Here is a 20,485-nt window from a genome sequence, read left to right on the forward strand (position 1 = left end):
ATGTCACAGAAAGCTTTTGTTAACATTTTTTAAAGATAAACAAAAAAGGAGACTTTTTTTCACAATAAAGTTGGAAGCTAACATATCACACTTTTAAACTATTGGTACTACATTTAATTGAACTATATTATATCCCAGGAGTGCTTATCTACAAACATGTTTATAAAAGAAAATAAATATTTACTGTGCACTTGATGCATTAGTTCAATTCAGTTCAGTCGTTCAGTCGTGTCCGACTCTTTGCGACCCCATGAACTGCAGCACACCAGGCCTCCCTGTCCATCACCAACTCTCAGGGGTTTACCCAAACTCATGTTCATTGAGTTGGTGATGCCATCCAACCATCTTATCCTCTATCATCCATTTTTTTTCCTGCCTTCAATCTTTCCCAGCATCAGGGTCTATTCAAAGGAGTCAGCTCTTCACATCAGGTGGCTAAAATATTGGAGTTTCAGCTTCAACATCAGTCCTTCCAATGAACACCCAGGACCTATATCCTTTAGGATGGACTGGTTGGATCTCCTTGCAGTCCAAGGGATTCTCAAGAGTCTTCTCCAACACCACAGTTCAAAAGCATCAATTCTTCTGCACTCAGCTTTCTTCATAATCCAATTCTCACATCCATACATAACTACTGGAAAAGCATAGCCTTGACTAGACGGACCTTTCTTGACAAAGAAATGTCCCTGCTTTTTAATGCTGTCTATGTTGATCATAACTTTCTTTCCAAGGAGTAAGTGCCTTTAAATTTCATGGCTGCAATCACCAACTGCAGTGGTTTTGGAGCCCAGAAAAATAAAGTCAGCCACTGTTTCCCCATATATTTGACATGAAGTGAAGGGACCAGATGTCATGATCTTAGTTTTCTGAATGTTGAGCTTTAAGCCCACTTTTTCACTCTCCTCTTTCACTTTCATTAAGAGGCTCTTTAGTTCTTCTTCACTTTCTGCGATAAGGGTGGTGTCATCTGCATATCTGAGATTATTGACATTTCTCCCAGCAATCCTGATTCCAGCTTGTGCTTCCTCTAGCCCAGTGTTTCTCATGATGTACTTTGCATAGAAGTTAAATAAGCAGGGTGACAATATACAGCCTTGACGTACTCCTTTTCCTATTTGAAATCAGTCTGTTGTTCCATGTCCAGTTCTACTGTTGCTTCCTGACCTGCATACAGGTTTCTCAAGAGGCAGGGCAGGTGATCTAGTATTTCCATCTCTTTCAGAATTTTCCACAGTTTATTGTGATCCACACAGTCAAAGGCTTTGGCATAGTCAATAAAGCAGAAATAGATAATTTTCTGGAACTCTCTTGCTTTTTTGATGATCCAGCGGATGTTGGCAATTTGATCTCTGGTTCCTCTGCCTTTTCTAAAACCAGCTTGAACATCTGGAAGTTCACAGTTCATGTATTGCTGAAGATTGGCTTGGAGAATTTTGAGCATTACTTTACTAGCATGTGAGATGAGTGCAATTGTGCAGTAGTTTGGGCATTCTTTGGCATTGCCTTTCTTAGGGATTGGAATGAAAAGTGACCTTTTCCAGTCCTGTGGCCACTGCTGAGTTTTCCAAATTTGTTGGCATATTGAGTGTAGCCCTTTCACAGCATCATCTTTCAGGATTTGAAATAGCTCAACTGGAATTCCATCACCTCCACTAGCTTTGTTTGTAGTTATGCTTCCTAAGGCCCACTTGACTTCACATTCCAGGATTCCTGGCTCTAGGTGAGTGATCACACCATCATGATTAACTGGGTCATGAATGTCTTTTTGTACACCTCTTCTGTGTCTTCTTGCTACATTTTCTTAATATCTTCTGCTTCTGTTAGAGCCATACCATTTCTCTCCTTTATTAAGCCCATCTTTGCATAAAATATTCCCTTGGTATCTCTAATTTTCTTGAAGAGATCTCTAGTCTTTTCCATTCAATTGTTTTCCTCTATTTATTTGCATTGATCACTGAGGAAGGCATCTTACCTCTCCTTGGTATTCTTTGGAATTCTGCATTCAAATGGGTATATCTTTCCTTTTCTCCTTTGCCTTTAGCTTCTCTTCTTTTCACAGCTATTTGTAAGGCCTCCTCAGACAGCCATTTTGCTTTTTTACATTTCTTTTTCTTGGGAATCCCCTCCAGGTTATCTTCCCAACCCAAGGATTGAACTCGGTTCTCTTGAATTGCAGTCAGACTCTTTAGCATCTGAGTCACCAGGGAAGCCCCCTTGATGCATTACTAGCATTGTATATGTGTAATCAAAAATAAGGATGAATAAAAAAAATAGAGTTGTATTTGCTGTCTTTGACAATGAGACAAGACAATAATTCTTATTATTAAACAAACTCTACTAATGGGTGAAAATAGATTTCCTTTTTCTTATGGTCTGAAAATGAGAGTCGCTCAATCGTGTCCAACTCTTTGGGACCCCCATGGACTATATAGTCCATGGAATTCTCCAGGCCAGAATATTGGAGTGAGCAGCCTATCCCTTCTCCAGTGGATCTTTTTGATTCAGGCATTGAACCTGAGTCTCTTGAATTGCGACAGATTCTTTACCAACTGAGCTATGAGGGATGCCCTTCTTATGGTCTACTGACCATTGAAATCTGGCTCTTTTATACCTTTAGGGAGAAATAGCAAAATTTCAGCTAACTTCCCTAGCTTTTTTTTATTATCTTCACCACTGATTATAAATTAACCAAATAAATATTTAACAAATCAGGATATCCCAGAAATATCTCTACTCCCACGTTCTTCAGTGCATTACTGTTTATAATAACCAAGATATGAAAACAACCTAAATGTCCTTTGAGTATGAATGGATAAAGAAAATGAGGTATATAGATTCCTGTACCCCAGTCAGGCTTCCATGAGTTTTGTGTGATAAGTGGCATGAACCAGACTCCTAAAGACTAGGCCTTCAGCACCTTCAGCAGAACTCCTGCACTGGCTCGAGATCTCAAAAGATCAGACTTATTCTGGAGAATGATCTCAGCTACATTACCTTGGGCATGATACTATCATTCTCTGAGCTGCCCCTGACATTCAGTGCATCCCAGACTGTCCCTTCCCACTTTCCTTCCAAAAGGACCTGCACTTACCTGCACACTCCTTAAACCACAACAACACACACTTCAGATTCCAATTGAGCTTTGTTTGCCTTTCTGGGGATCCCTACACCCATCCACCCTGGCTCCCCCTTGATGTTAAAACAAACAGAAACAAAGGGATACTGTTTTATGGGCATCGAAGTTCAAGAGAACTGGGTAAAGAGACACATAATCTGAACATATCACTGAAACCAAAAAGCAGAACAGCACAACCCAATTTAGGAATATAGAAGGGGGCACCAAGGAAAAAGTGAAGAAATGGAGATGAAGAATTAGTGAAGAACAGCCTGAAAGTTTGTCTGAAGAAATTCTGCTTTCCTTGGTCACATTCATTGTTGCTATTGTTCCTGCTATATTATGGAGTAATTTAGAAGAGGGTTTTTTATTAGGAAGTAATCAACTAAGGTATTAACTGTCTAATCAACCAAGTTTTAAAATGTATATTAAAAAACAGTGAAATTTTAAAGTATATTAGAAGACTAGACCATATGATTTTCTGTGTATTTTTTATCTTGCTAACTTCAAGAATTCCTATAAACTAAAGTTAGCACTTATTTTGAGTACTGTGAATGTTCAGAATTTTTTAAAAGTGGTTATTTCAAATTACTACTATCAAACAATGAGGGGTTAAAATACTAGAACAAAAAAGATTATTAAGGGAAAACTTGGTAACTCTTTAACATATTATGGGTAAGCCACTGGCTAGTTTTTCTACAACCAATAAAGTAAGTGTGCTTGGTTACTGGTGTATCAATAGATCATTCTTCACTTTACTATTTTGTAAAACACTAAAACTGCCAACACTAATTGCATTTTATAGTTACTTAGATTTCTGTGCTCACAGAATTTGCATCTTACATTTAAATCAAAATTTAAATAAGATGTAAATTTTATGATAAATCAGTTAAATTACCATTACTTTCAATTGGTTTACATGGTAGCATTTTGAAGGAGCAAAACATTAGCTCAGTATCAAAAAGCACATGCATTTTACTGTTTGATTTCCTGTTAGTAATTATACTATCAGCTAAATTGATCATTCTGGCATTAATTCTGACAAGGTATCCCAAAGAGTGCTCCAACAATTCTCATTCATGAAATTTTATAATGTTCTGATATAATGATAAAAATTTGTCTTAATTGCACTTTGCTGCTAAAAGACATTTGTGCATTTTGTGAGCTTTTAAAAAGCAATATTCTGCCTCTTTATTGATACTATAAATTGGCACATTAATTTTTCTCAGAACATTGCAAGTATTTCCCCAAATAATTATATGATAGAGTAGGTAATTATTACCTAGCATACTGAGATATGCATGTGTAGCTGCACCAACAACCAGACTTTTTCAGCAACAAAGAACTAAATAAAAATTCCACCTTGTTAAACATCCCTGCTTTTATTTATTTAGTTAGATGTTTCATTTATAGAAACTTAAAGTTACCTTGATTTATGTATAGATTAAATTTGTTGAAGTAAGAAAAAAATTCTGTATGTTTGGCAGAAAATATTTATACTACAACTTCTTTTACACAGGTTAAAATATTAGCAATGTCTTAAAAATTTTACTTTGTAAACCTGGAATATTTAATTTTATGTATTTAAAAAATTTTCTCTCCTTAATATATTTATTACATTTAATCAGAACACATTCTTGAGTCAGAAGTATCACAGTTCAAGTAAAAGACAATCAAGTATGCAATTGTTTAGTAAAGGCCAATTCTCACATAAATTCTCTGAATCTTACTTTGATCTTTTATAGCATATGCATTTGCTCTTAACCACACCCATAAATTGTTGTTGTCACTATAATTTTTTAACTATTTCTGGGTTTTTATTAAAATAATGATAAAATGCCAACCTAAATATTTCTAGGACAACAAACACATAGAAACATTGGTTTCTTACAGCAACATTTATTCCCCCACATATTTCATAAAGCAATTTTGCAACTAAAAATAGAACAATGGATTTATCAGTTCAGGCTTAATTTGTACTTCCTTCAACATAGAGAACTTATTATTTTATTTTGCCAAAGGAAACCTATGAAACTTTAGCATATTGCTAGGAAAATAACCAGTATAATGTACCTCTTTTTAATTTGGTTCCATCTTATAGCAAAATTGCATGTTTATCTCAATTTTGTTTACTCCACTTTCATATCACTCATGGTAACCTTGATAAGAACAGTCTCTCTCTCTCTCACACACACACACACATACACAAACACACACACACACAAAATGGAAGAGTCTGAATGACTGATTAAATGGAAGCATCTATAGTGTGCATGTGTGCTAAGTCACTACAGTCATGTCTGACTCTTTGTGATCCTATGACTCCAGCCTGCACCAGTCTCCTGTCCATGGGATTGTCCAGGAAAGAATACTGGAGTGGGTTGCCATGCCCTCCTCCACGGAATCTTCCCCACCCAGGGATCAAACCTGCATGCCTTACATCTCCGGCATTGGCAGTCAGGTTCTTCACCACTAGCACCACCTGGGAAGCCCAAGTATGCATGGATGTTTAGGTAAATTTCCAGAGCTTCTCTTTCAGTAGGCTCACTGGTGCTTATGTTGCCTAATGAATAGACCTGATGGAAAGTGGCCCCATTTTCTCAGTCTGAATTCCCTGTGCTAAATGGGAACACAGCATTGTCTCTCTCCAAGCAGGAGGGGGCTACAAGTGAGCTCAGCCTCCCCTGGGTCAGGGTGGCCTCCTCGCCCCTATAGGAGGGTGCAACAATTTACCAAATATGTCTTTTCTTCAGGTACTATAAACACTGGATCATTCAAATAGCATATATCTAAACTAAACTGCATGAATCTCAAATAGCATTTCAAGTTAAAAAAAAAATCTTCACACTTCAATACAAACTGGAAGAAACAGCATGGTGGTCTCCCAATGGTCCACAGCCTCCATGAATATTTGATAGGGCCTTGGTCACAAGATGCATCTGGCAGGCTAATAGAAGGATGGCAGGACTTCCTTTCTTTCTTACCAAATATGCCTTGTAAGCTCTCTTAATAAATGTATATGTGTGTGTTCTCAGTTGTGTCAAGCTCCTAGAGACACCATGGACTATAGCCTAAAATGCTACTCTGTCCATAGAATTTCCTAGGCAAGAATACTGAATGGGTTGCCATTTCCTACTCCAGAGGATCTTTCCAAACCAGGGTTCAAATCCAAGTCTCTTGCGTCTCCTGCATTGGCAGGTGGAATCTTTACCACTGCACCATCTGGGAAGCCTCTCTTAACAAATACTATTTCCTTAAACATATCATTAACACTGTGTATTTTGCGCCAAGCCCTGTTATATATTATTTTATTGAATGCATGATTGTTTTTTTAAATATAAAAAAGAAAAAGCTATTTTCAAAAGCCTATAAATCTTTGCAAAGATCAATAATACATGATTTTAAAATAAATATATTTTATGTCTTACATACTCTTTGAATAAATTAGAACAATTCATAAAAATGAAAATGATTCTAAATATGCTAGACCTTTTATCATAGTATTGTTGCTCAGTCGCTAAGTCATGTCAAACTTTTTGTGACCCAGTTGACTGTCACATACCAGGCCTCCCTGTCCATCACCAACTTCTGGAGCTTGCTCAAACTCATGTCCATCGAGTCAGTGATGCCATCTAACCATCTCATCCTCTGTCATCCCCTTCTCCTCCTGCCCTCAGTCTTTACCAACATCAGGGTCTTTTCCAATGAGTTGGCTCTTCTCATCAGATGGCCAAAAGATCGGAGCTTCAGCTTCAGCATCAGTCATTCCAATGAATATTCAGGGTTGATTTCCTTTAAAATTGACTGGTTTGATCTCCTTACTGTCTAAGGGACTCTTAACAGTCTTCTCCAGCACTCCAATTCTAAAGCATCAATTCTTTGGCACTCAAGCTTCCTTATGGTCCGACTCTTAGATTAGTATTTGACTACTGGAAAAACCACGGTTTAGACTATTTGGACCTTTGTCAGCAAAGTGATGTGTTGCAGCCTGGCTGAGCAGAGACAGAACCTGACTCATGACTTGAGGGTGCAGCAAACTACGCCCTCATGATTGTCCTAGTAAGCATGCCAAATGGACATTCTTGGGGCGGGACATGCTCTCTGCTCTGCCTCAATGCCTACCCCTGAATGCATGTCCATGGAAACAAAACAAGACATTCCTGATCGAATATCATACTCCCCAGTATTGCTCTTCCCTAATGATCTCATGTGACTTTTGCTAATGAAAGTGTGGGCTCAAAGGAGCCATTTTGTCTTCCTGCCATGGAGAGAGGAGGGCCCTCTGACTCCCCGCTTGCCAAATTATATGTGTTTGTCTTTTCATTAGGTGCTTGCCCCCATTTCAGGTCTTTTTCACCCACTGTGCTGGATGCGACAGTGATGTCCCTGCTTTTTAATATGCTGCCTAGGTTTGTCATAGCTGTTCTTCCAAGGAGCAAGAGTTTTAATTTTGTGGTTGCTATCACTGTCCACAGTGATTTTGGAGCCCAAGAAAATACACTGTTTCCACTTTTTTCTCCATTTATTTATAGGAAAGAAAATATCTATCAAATTTTCTTTGATATAAAATTAATCTTCAGACTTATGCCATCTGTAAACCAAATTAACTTTTAGAGATAAAATCTTTTCATTATTTTTCTATTTGTTTTTGTGTATGTAGAGATTCCAATTTATATCTTATAGCCCCTCTTTTGTTTTGGACATGGAATTTTAAATACTACATTAGGTGCTAAAACCTTTCCTTTTTGTAGCAAAATTGTGTTTCAAATAAAGTCTTACATACCATCACAATACATTAAGCATCAATACAGTTTGAAATTTATTTTATAGATGTCAATCACAATTTATGACCATACATTTATTTTCTACTCAAATTTCTAGCTACATTTTCCGTACATTTTTGGAGATAAATTATGAAACTTTCCCAACTATATTGAATCCTTGTTTATTCACTGTTGCAACAAATATTTGAAGACTTCTGTCTTATCAATATTGAGCAGTAAGGCAGAGTCAGTGTAAGAGGGAGTCACCTCTAAAGCCTTGTGTCCTGTGTTTACATTTCAGCTCATCTATATGCTTACTTGCTGAATGAGGACAAGAGATTTAACTTCTTCTACCCCCTGATTTTTACTCCATAGGAATTATATAATAATACAGATTTCTTATAAAGTATACTTTTGATAGAAAAGCAATGTTGCCAGTTTGGATAAAAACCAAAAATAATTTTGAACTGTGATAACTTTTTTTGTTGTCATGCACATTAGCATTTAGACATGCTCATTAATAAAATGAATTTTGGGGCCAAGGGAACAGTAAATTGTGAATTTGGTTAAGAGCTTTAACTCTGGAGCTGTACCACCTGGGTTTAGATAGGAAAAATATGTCTTAATTGTATCTTCTAGGCAAGATACCTCGGACAAGGCACTGGTACCCCACTCCAGTACTCTTGCCTGGAAAATTCCATGGACGGAGGAGCCTGGTAGGCTGCAGTCCATGGGGTCGCGAAGTCGGACACGACTGAGCGACTTCACTTTCACTATTCACTTTCATGCACTGGAGAAGGAAATGGCAACCCACTCCAGTGTTCTTGCCTGGAGAATCCCAGGGATGGGGGAGCTTGGTGGGCTGCCGTCTATGGGGTCGCACAGAGTCGGACACTACTGAAGCGACATAGCAGGAGCAACAGCAGACAAGATACCTAAGCCAGTTTTGTCTCAGTATCTTTTCTTGTAGAATGAAAATACCAGTAGTCCTTACCTCACAGAGTTGTTGTGAGCATTAATAGAAGCCTCAGATCAGATCAGATCAGTGGCTCAGTCGTGTCCGACTCTTTGTGACACCATGAATCACAGCACGCCAGGACTCCTTGTCCATCACCAACTCCCAGAGTTCACTGAGACTCACGTCCATCGAGTCAATGATGCAATCCAGCCATCTCATCCTCTTTTGTCCCCTTCTCCTCCTGCCCCCAATCCCTCCCAGCATCAGAGTCTTTTCCAATGAGTCAACTCTTCACATGAGGTGGCCAAAGTACTGGAGTTTCAGCTTCAGCATCATTTCTTCCAAAGAAATCCCAGGGCTGATCTCCTTCAGAATGGACTGGTTGGATCTCCTTGCAGTCCAAGGGACTCTCAAGAGTCTTCTCCAACACCACAATTCTAAAGCATCAATTTCAGTGCTCAGCCTTCTTCACAGTCCAACTCTCACATCCATACATGACCACTGGAAAAACCATAGCCTTGACTAGACGAACCTTTGTTGAAAAAGCAATGTCTCTGCTTTTGAATATGCTATCTAGGTTGGTCATAACTTTCCTTCCAAGGAGTAAGCATCTTTTAATTTCATGGCTGCAGTCATCATCTGTAGTGATTTTGGAGCCCAGAAAAATAAAGTCTGACACTGTTTCCACTGTTTCCCTATCTATTTCTCGTGAAGTGGTGGGACCGGATGCCATGATCTTCGTTTTCTGAATGTTGAGCTTTAAGCCAACCTTTTCACTCTCCACTTTCATTTTCACCAAGAGGCTTTTTAGTTCCTCTTCACTTTCTGCCATAAGGGTGGTGTCATCTGCATGTCTGACGTTATTGATATTTCTCCCAGCAGTCTTGATTCCAGCTTGTGTTTCTTCCAGTCCAGCATTTCTCATGATGTACTCTGCATATAAGTTAAATAAACAGGGTGACAATATACAGCCTTGACGTACTCCTTTTCCTATTTGGAACCAGTCTGTTTTTCCATGTCCAGTTCTAACTGTTGCTTCCTGACCTGCATATAGGTTTCTCAAGAGGCAGATCAGGTGGTCTGGTATTCCCATCTCTTGAAGAATTTCCCACAGTTTTTGTGATCCACACAGTCAAAGGCTTTGGCATAGTCAATAAAGAAGAAATAGATGTTTTTCTGGAACTCTCTTGCTTTTTCTATGATCCAGCGGATGTTGGCAATTTGGTCTCTGGTTCCTCTGCCTTTTCTAAAACCATCTTGAGCATCAGGAAGTTCACGGTTCACATATTGCTGAAGCCTGGCTTGGAGAATTTTGAGCATTACTTTACTAACGTGTGAGATGAGTGCAATTGTGCAGTAGTTTGAGCATTCTTTGACATTGCCTTTCTTTGGGATTGGAATGAAAACTGACCTTTTCCAGTCCTGTGGCCACTGCTGAGTTTTCCAAATTTGCTGGCATATTGAGTGCAGCACTTTCACAGCATCATCTTTCAGGATTTGGAATAGCTCAACTGGAATTCCATCACCTCCACTAGCTTTGTTCATTGTGATGCTTTCTAAGGCCCACTTGACTTCACATTCCAGGATGTCTGGCTCTAGGTCAGTGGTCACACCATTGTGATTATCTGGGTCGTGAAGATCTTTTTTGTACAGTTCTTCTGTGTATTCTTGCCATCTCTTCTTAATATCTTCTGCTTCTGTTAGGTCCATACCATTTCTGTCCTTTATCGAGCCCATTTTTGCATGAAATGTTCCTTTGGTATCTCTGATTTTCTTGAAGAGATCCCGATTCTTTCCCATTCTGTTGTTTTCCTCTATTTCTTTGCATTGATCGCTGAAGAAGGCTTTCTTATCTCTTCTTGCTATTCTTTGGAACTCTGCATTCAGATGCTTATATCTTTCCTTTTCTCCTTTGCTTTTTGCTTCTCTTCTTCATTAATAAAAGCCTACTATTATTAGAAGCATACTTGTGCTTAATAAGCACTCTTGAGGTTGGCTACTGTTAAAGCCAGTATATAATCAATGATCCAAATCATGATAGTTTGAGTTTAAAGGTGTCCATTAAAATAATTCCTGAACATAGCCAAAGACTCTGCCATGCCACATGATCATCTTAGCTAACAGACACTGGTCAAATTGAAGATATCAAAAATATTTGATAAAATAGAAGCATAACACTAATCAATTATAGAGAATTATTAAGAAAATATTTAAAATATAGGAATTGTGGTGAATTCTGATGGAATTGTGGTGAATTCTGATGAAATCACTGTAACAGAAATGTGAGAATTCAAAGTAAAGTGATTGAAAATGAAGGTCTAATAGAGTTGGACAAATAGGAACGAAGAAGAGAAAATCTACAAAGAAAGTTATAAAATATACAACAATGTACGTTCTTAAAAAAAATAAAGGACTTTTTCAATTGCTAAACATTTCTTATAAGATTTTTTAAAATAATTATATTGTGAAAGTAAAATGAGGTAATGAATGCCATGTTTTATTGTATACTACTTTAAAAATTGTGCCAGATATTTTTCTGTTTAAGAATTAGCATATAATGTCAATTACTACCTACTTTTCAGTAAATGAAAGGTAAACATTTTCACTGGCAGTTTTGTTTTTTTTTAAGCTAAATTTCCAATATATGTTTTAACATTATATATTCAGTGGTTCCAGTTTATGTGGCTTTTCTTTAACTTTCCAGTTTCCATTTTCCTATGCCAACTATCCTTGACAAATAAGGACCTCTAGGCCTTTCCTGAATAAAACCACAGGGAAGATTAAATAATATGAGGCAATAGTCACAATTATCAGAGTGTTTGGAGCATGCAATAAAATTTAATACAGTTTAAAAATTATTATTTATACTTGTTTCCATGTTAAATAATGAGATTGGAAAAGTGAATGAATAGAGATGCTACTCTCTGACTGTTTACTTTGTATAGGTAGAGATTCTGATATTTCAAATACATAGTACAAAACCATGTAATAAGTATTATGATGGAGACTGGCTAAAAAAAATCTGGCTTGGGGTGGGGGCAAAGAACTTACAGAACAATTTAAAACCATCCAAGTGTGATTAACAAAGCTGATGAAAATGTCGATCTCATCACTCTGTCCAGATCACCGCACTAAAGATGTGCCCAGACTCTGGCAAGATTTCTTTCATATCCTTAGAATGACCCCACGTCTCCTTAAAATGCCTAGCAGAAGATTTACTATGTATTCCAGCCAAAATCTGATGATAGACAGATAGGCTGTGAACCCCTTCTTAGAGCAGTTTCTTTTGAAAACTATTAATTATAAATCCCTTCTCTGCTCTTTGAGATGTAAATCTACCTTCACAAACTGTTTCCCCAAGGACTTGAAAGCTGTCTTTTTGAAATGTGAACATTCAGAGATAGCATTCCCTCTCCCTCCCAGTCCCTGAGGAGGATAAAGGCCTGAATTAATGGGAGACTTGCTCTAACTTAACAGGACTGCCTCCTGTCCTAAAGCTAGGAGGTTATTTCTCTCCTTTGGATGACTGCCAATTAACAAACCCAGATGGTCTAGTCTATCACTGGACCAACCTCCTTAATACATCTCAGCACCTTTCCCTTCACACATTTCAGCCTTTAAAAAATCTCTAGCCTTTTGTTTTGGCAACATTGAATTTTGTCCACACTAGACCCTCTTCCCTGTTGCAAAAGTTATTAAATAGCATGTATCATGTCTACTTTAATAAAAATAAAATAAAGTATAGCTGGTTTACAAAATTATGTAAGTTCTGGTGTCCAGCAAAGTGATTTAATTATGCACACATATGCATGTGTGTTGTCACTTCAGTTGTGTTCAGCTCTTTGAGACCCTGTGGACTGTAACCTGCCAAGCTCCTCGTTCCATGGGATTCTCCAGGCAGGAATACTGGAGAGGGTTTCCATACCCTTCTCCAGGGCATCTTCCAGATACAGGGATCGAATTAGCATCTCTTATGTCTCCAGCAGTTTCTCTTGTGTCTCCTGCTATTATAAAGCAGAGACATTACTTTGCCAACAAAGGTTCGACTAGTCAAAGCTATGGTTTTTCTAGTAGTCATGTATGGATGTGAGAGTTGGACTACAAAGAAAGCTGAGCACCAAAAAATTGATTCTTTTGAACTATGGTGTTGGAGAAGACTCTTGAGTGTCCCTTGGACTGTAAGGAGATCAAATAAATCAATCCTCAAAGAAATCAGTCCTGCACCCCAAACTCAGCAATTTAAGCAAGATGAAGAGACAGAGGAATACCCAGCAGATAAAGGAACAGAATAAATGCTCACCAAACCAAACAAAAAAGGAACAGATAGGGAATCTCCCTGATAAAGAATTCCAAATAATGATAGTGAAATTGATCCAAAATCTTGAAATCAAAATGGAATCACAGATAAATAGCCTGGAGACAAGGATTGAGAAGATGCAAGCAAGGTTTAACAAGGACCTAGAAGAAATAAAAAAGAGTCAATATATAATGAATAATGCAATAAATGAAATCAAAAACACTCTGGAGGCAAAAATAGTAGAATAACAGAGGCAGAAGATAGGATTAGTGAATTAGAAGATAGAATGGTAGAAATAAATGAATCAGAGAGGAAAAAAGAAAAACGAATTAAAAGAAATGAAGACAATCTCAGAGACCTCCAGTACAATATTAAACACTACAACATTCGAATCATAGGGGTCCCAGAAGAAGAAGACAAAAAGAAAGACCATGAGAAAATACTTGAGGAGATAATAGATGATAACTTCCCTAAAATGAGGAAGGAAATAATCACCCAAGTCCAAGAAACCCAAAGAGTCCCAAACAGGATAAATTCAAGGTGAAATACCCCAAGACACATATTAATCAAATTAACAAAGATCAAACACAAAGAACAAATATTAAAAGCAGCAAGGGAAAAACAACAAATAACACACAAGGGAATTCCCATAAGGATAACAGCTGATCTTTCTATAGAAACTCTTCAAGCCAGGAGGGAATGGCAAAACATACTTAAAGTGATGAAAGAAAATAACCTACAGCCCAGATTATTATACCCAGCAAGGATCTCATTCAAATGTGAAGGAGAAATCAAAAGCTCTACAGACAAGCAAAAGCTGAGAGAATTCAGCACCACCAAACCAGCTCTCCAACAAATACTAAAGGATATTCCCTAGACAGGAAACACAAAAACGGTGTATAAATTCGAACCCAAAACAATAAAGTAAATGGCAATGGGATCATACTTATCAATAATTACCTTAAACGTAAATGGGTTGAATGCCCCAACCAAAAGACAAAGACTGGCTGAATGGATACAAAAACAAGACCCCTACATATGTTGTTTACAAGAGACCCACCTCAAAACAGGGGACACATACTGACTGAAAGTGAAGGGCTGGAAAAAGATTTTCCATGCAAATAGGGACCAAAAGAAAGCAGGAGTAGCAATACTCATATCAGATAAAATAGACTTTAAAACAAAGGCTGTGAAAAGAGACAAAGAAGGTCACTACATAATGATCAAAGGATCAATCCAAGAAGAAGATATAACAATTGTAAATATATATGCACCCAACACGGGAGTACAGCAATATGTAAGACAAATGCTAACAAGTATGAAAGGAGAAATTAACAATAACACAATAATAGTGGGAGACTTTAATACCCCACTCACACCTATGGATAGATCAACTAAACAGAAAATTAACAAGGAAACACAAACTTTAAATGATACAATAGACCAGTTAGACCTAATTGATGTCTATAGGACATTTCATCCCAAAACAATGAATTTCACCTTTTTCTCAAGCACACATGGAACCTTCTCCAGGAAAGATCACATCCCGGGCCATAAATCTAGCCTTGGTAAATTCAAAAAAATTGAAATCATTCCAAGCATCTTTTCTGACCACAATGCAGTAAGATTAGATCTCAATTACAGGAGAAAAACTATTAAAAATTCCAACATATGGAGGCTGAATAACACGCTGCTGAATAACCAACAAATCACAGAAGAAATCAAAAAAGAAATCAAAATTTGCATAGAAATGAATGAAAATGAAAACACAACAACCCAAAACCTGTGGGACACGGTAAAAGCAGTCCTAAGGGGAAAGTTCATAGCAATACAGGCATACCTCAAGAAACGAGAAAAAAGTCAAAGAAATAACCTAACTCTACATCTAAAGCAACTAGAAAAGGAAGAAATGAAGAACCCCAGGGTTAGTAGAAGGAAAGAAATCTTAAAAATTAGGGCAGAAATAAATGCAAAAGAAACAAAAGAGACCATAGCAAAAATCAACAAAACCAAAAGCTGGTTCTTTGAAAGGATAAATAAAATTGACAAACCATTAGCCAGACTCATCAAGAAACAAAGGGAGAAAAACCAAATCAATAAAATTAGAAATGAAAATGGAGAGAACACAACAGACAACACAGAAATACAAGGGATTATAAGAGACTACTATCAACAATTATATGCCAATAAAATGGACAACGTGGAAGAAATGGACAAATTCTTAGAAAAGTACAACTTTCCAAAACTGGACCAGGAAGAAATAGAAAATCTTAACAGACCCATCACAAGCACGGAATTTGAAACTGTAATCAGAAATCTTCCAGCAAACAAAAGCCCAGGCCCAGACGGCTTCACAGCTAAATTCTACCAAAAATTTAGAGAAGAGCTAACATCTATCCTACGCAAACTCTTCCAGAAAATTGCAGAGGAAGGTAAACTTCCAAACTCATTCTATGAGGCCACCATCACCCTAATACCAAAACCTGACAAAGATCCCACAAAAAAAGAAAACTACAGGCCAATATCACTGATGAACATAGATGCAAAAATCCTTAACAAAATTCTAGCAATCAGAATCCAACAACACATTAAAAAGATCATACACCATGACCAAGTGGGCTTTATCCCAGGGATGCAAGGATTCTTCAATATCCACAAATCAATCAATGTAATACACCACATTAACAAATTGGAAAATAAAAACCATATGATTATCTCCATAGATGCAGAGAAAACCTTTGACAAAATTAAACATCCGTTTATGATAAAAACTCTCCAGAAAGCAGGAATAGAAGGAACATACCTCAATATAATAAAAGCTATATATGACAAACCCACAGCAAACATTATCCTCAATGGTGAAAAATTGAAAGCATTTCCTCTAAAGTCAGGAACAAGACAAGGGTGCCCACTTTCACCATTACTATTCATCATAGTTTTGGAAGTTTTGGCCACAGCAATCAGAGCAGAAAAAGAAATAAAAGGAATCCAAATTGGAAAAGAAGAAGTAAAACTCTCACTGTTTGCAGATGACATGATCCTCTACATAGAAAACCCTAAAGACTCCACCAGAAAATTACTAGAACTAATCAGTGATTTTAGTAAAGTTGTAGGATATAAAATCAACACAAAGAAATCCCTTGCATTCCTATACACTAATAATGAGAAAACAGAAAGAGAAATTAAGGAAACAATTCCATTCACCATTGCAACGGAAAGAATAAAATACTTAGGAATATATCTACCTAAAGAAACTAAAGATCTATATATAGGAAACTATAAAACACTGGTGAAAGAAATCAAAGAGGACACTAATAGATGGAGAAATATACCATGTTCATGGATTGGAAGAATCAATATAGTGAAAATGAGTATACTACCCAAAGCAATTTATAGATTCAATGCAATCCCTATCAAGCTACCAATGGTATCTTCACAGAGCTAGAACAAATAATTTCACAATTTGTATGGAAATACAAAAAACCTCGAATAGCCAAAGCGATCTTGAGAAAGAAGAATGGAACTGGAGGAATCAACCTACCTGACTTCAGGCTCTACTACAAAGCCACAGTTATCAAGACAGTATAGTACTGGCACAAAGACAGAAATATAGATCAATGGAACAAAATAGAAAGCTCAGAGATAAATCCACACACATATGGACACCTTATCTTTGACAAAGGAGGCAAGAATATACAATGGATTAAAGACAATCTCTTTAACAAGTGGTGATGGGAAAACTGGTCAACCACTTGTAAAAGAATGAAACTAGAGCACTTTCTAACACCATACACAAAAATAAACTCAAAATGGATTAAAGATCTAAACGTAAGACCAGAAACTATAAAACTCCTAGAGGAGAACATAGGCAAAACACTCTCTGACATACATCACAGCAGGATCCTCTATGACCCACCTCCCAGAATATTTGGAATAAAAGCAAAAATAAACAAATGGGACCTAATTAAATTTAAAAGCTTCTGCACAACAAAGGAAACTATAAGCAAGGTGAAAAGACAGCCTTCAGAATGGGAGAAAATAATAGCAAATGAAGCAACTGACAAACAACTAATCTCAAAAATATACAAGCAACTCATCCAGGTCAACTCCAGAAAAATAAATGACCCAATCAAAAAATGGGCCAAAGAACTAAATAGATATTTCTCCAAAGAAGATATACAGATGGCTAACAAACACATGAAAAGATGCTCAACATCACTCATTATCAGAGAAATGCAAATCAAAACCACTGTGAGGTACCATTTCAACTCAGTCAGAATGGCTGCAACTCAAAAGTCTACAAATAATAAATGCTGGAGAAGGTGTGGAGAAAAGGGAACCCTCTTACACTGTTGGTGGGAATGCAAACTAGTACAGCCACTATGGAGAACAGTGTGGAGATTCCTTAAAAAACTGGAAATAGAACTGCCTTATGATCCAGCAATCCCACTGCTGGGCATACACACTGAGGAAACCAGAAGGGAAAGAGACACTTGTACCCCAATGTTCATCGCAGCACTGTTTATAATAGCCAGGACATGGAAGCAACCTAGATGCCCACCAGCAGATGAATGGATAAAGAAAGCTGTGGTACATATACACAATGGAGTATTACTCAGCCATTAAAAAGAATACGTTTGAATCAGTTCTAATGAGGTGGATGAAACTGGAGCCTATTATACAGAGTGAAGTAAGCCAGAAAGAAAAACACCAATACAGTATACTAACGCATATATATGGAATTTAGAAAGATGGTAACAATAACCCTGTATAGGAAACAGCAAAAGAGACACTGATGTATAGAACAATCTTTTGGACTCTGTGGGAGAGGGAGAGGGTGGGATGATTTGGGAGAATGGCATTGAAATACGTATAATATCCTATATGGAACGAGTCACCAGTCCATGTTTGATGCAGGATACTGGATGCTTGGGGCTGGTGCACTGGGACGACCCAGAGGGATGGTATGGGGAGGGAGGAGGGAGGAGGGTTCAGGATGGGGAACACATGTATACCTGTGGCGGATTCATTTCGATGTTTGGCAAAACCAGTACAATATTGTAAAGTTTAAAAATAAAATAAAATTTAAAAGAAAACTCAGCATTCAAAAATTGAAGATCATGACATCTGGCCTCATTACTTCATGGCAAATAAATGGGGAAACAATGGAAACAGTGACAGACTTTACTTTCTGGGAAAGATTGAAGGCAGGAGGAGAAGGGGATGACAGAGAATGAGATGGTTAGATGGCATCACTGACTCGATAGACATGAGTTTGAGCAAGCTCCAGGAATTGGTGATGGACAGGGAAGCCTGGCATGCTGCAGTCCATGGGGTCACAAAGTGTCAGACAAGACTGAGCGACTGAAGTGAAGTCTCCTGCATTCTTTACCACTAGTGCTGCCTGGGAAACCCGATAAACATGTGCACATTTTCTTTTTTATATTCTTTCCCATTACAGTTTATTATAATATATTGAATATAGTTTCCTGTGATATACACTGTTGTTTATCTATTTTATATATAGTAGTTTGTATTTGCTGATTCCAAGCTTGTAATTTATCCCTCCCACATTCCCTTTCCCCTCTGGTAACCATAAATTCATTTTCTATGTCTGTGAGTCTGTTTCTGTTTTGTAAATAAGTTCACTTGTGTCATAACTTATTTTATTTTTTAGTGCTTAATCTGATTTTCATTTTATATTATAGGTGATTTGGGGCTTCCCTGGTGACTCGGTGGTAAAGAAACCATCTGCCAATGCAGGAGATGAAGATTTGATCCCTGAGTTGGGAAGATCCCTGGAGAAAGCAACGGCTACCCATTCCAGTATTCTTACCTGGGAAATCCCATAGTTAGAGGATCCTGGTGAGCTACTGACCATGGGTTCACAAAGGAGCTGGACACTACTCAGAGATTAAACAACAGTAACAATAGTTGATTCACAATGTTGTGCTAGTTTGTGTTATATTTTAGAATATACATGAGTGATATTATTGTATTTATCTTTCTCTGACTTCACTTAGTATGATAATCTCTAGGTCCATCCATGTTCCTGCAAATGGCATTATTTCAGTCTTTTTTATGGATGAGTAGTATTCCTTTGTATATATATATTACATCTTCTTTATCCATTCATCTGACAATAGACATTTTGGATGGCTATGTCTTGGTGAATAGTGCTGCTGTGAAAATAGGGGTGGATGTATCTTTTTGCATTATACCTTTTTCTGGATATATGCCCAGGAATGAGATTGCTGGACCATATGGCAATGCTATTTTTAGTTTTATGAGGAACTCCATACTGTTTTCCAAAATGGCTGCACCAATTTACATTCCCACCAACCGTATCGGATATCCTCACTACTTTTAAATAGTGCCCAGCCTTGTTTATCATTTGTGCTGCAGTGCCAAAGAGAATTTAAGAAAACTTCATATTCTGTAACTTTTCTGAATGGCTTTAATAAAGCCTATCATTTTATTGACTCATCATCTTTAGGCAACAGAACAGAAATATATTTTGAACATAACTAGATTGCCTGGACTTTCTTGTTGAAGTGATACTTCTCACTGTTGTGTCATTAAGGAGAAAGAACATTAAGTACTCAGCTCATATATTATGTTTTTAAATTTCTTGGAAATTTAGAAAAATATTGTCTCCAAGATGGAAAGACCTGCACCTTTATGTTGCTTTCAATATAAGGCTTTCCTTACAGACAAGCCAGAGCCGAATCAGAGGTGTCTGGGCAGAAGAAAAGTGCAAGTGCATTGGGGCATTGTGCACATCCATGGCCTTGTCTTCCTCCTCGCTCTGCTCTGCATCTCAAGGTAGCTGGTCCCTTTCTCAGGCGTGTCTGTTTACTTTCAACAAAGGCATTTAGCCAGATGAGAGAGTAGAACCTAGGCAAAGCCAGGTTTTTCTCCCCATTCCTCTCTTACCCAGGCTCTCTCTCTCCAGGATTTTGCTGTGGAGAGGAGCACAATCCAGGTTCCTTCATCCCCAGGGGACCCAGGTTCTGGCCTCCAGGAGTGCTGGTCTCTGTTTTCTTCATCTAAGGAGAGTATTACCTTAATTGCTACCTGCAATTGTGAATCTCAAGTGTGAGCTGAGTTTTTCCAAGACTATGTAGCCAATTCCCTGCATGACATTTTCTCTTTTTTAAAAAATGTAAAATTGTGTCTGTTTTTCTGCCTAAACCCTGATGGATACAAAACCCCCTGCAGGAAAAATGCAGTTAATAATGTGAGCAAGCAGCAGGAGACAGTCAGAGGTGTCTTAAACTATAAAACAAGTCAATTCTTGTTCTAAAATACTGAATAGTTTCCCTATAATTATATGATAAATCTCCATTTAT

The sequence above is a fragment of the Bos javanicus genome, chromosome 2 (genome assembly GCF_032452875.1).
Source record: "Bos javanicus breed banteng chromosome 2, ARS-OSU_banteng_1.0, whole genome shotgun sequence".
Lineage (NCBI taxonomy): Eukaryota > Metazoa > Chordata > Mammalia > Artiodactyla > Bovidae > Bos > Bos javanicus.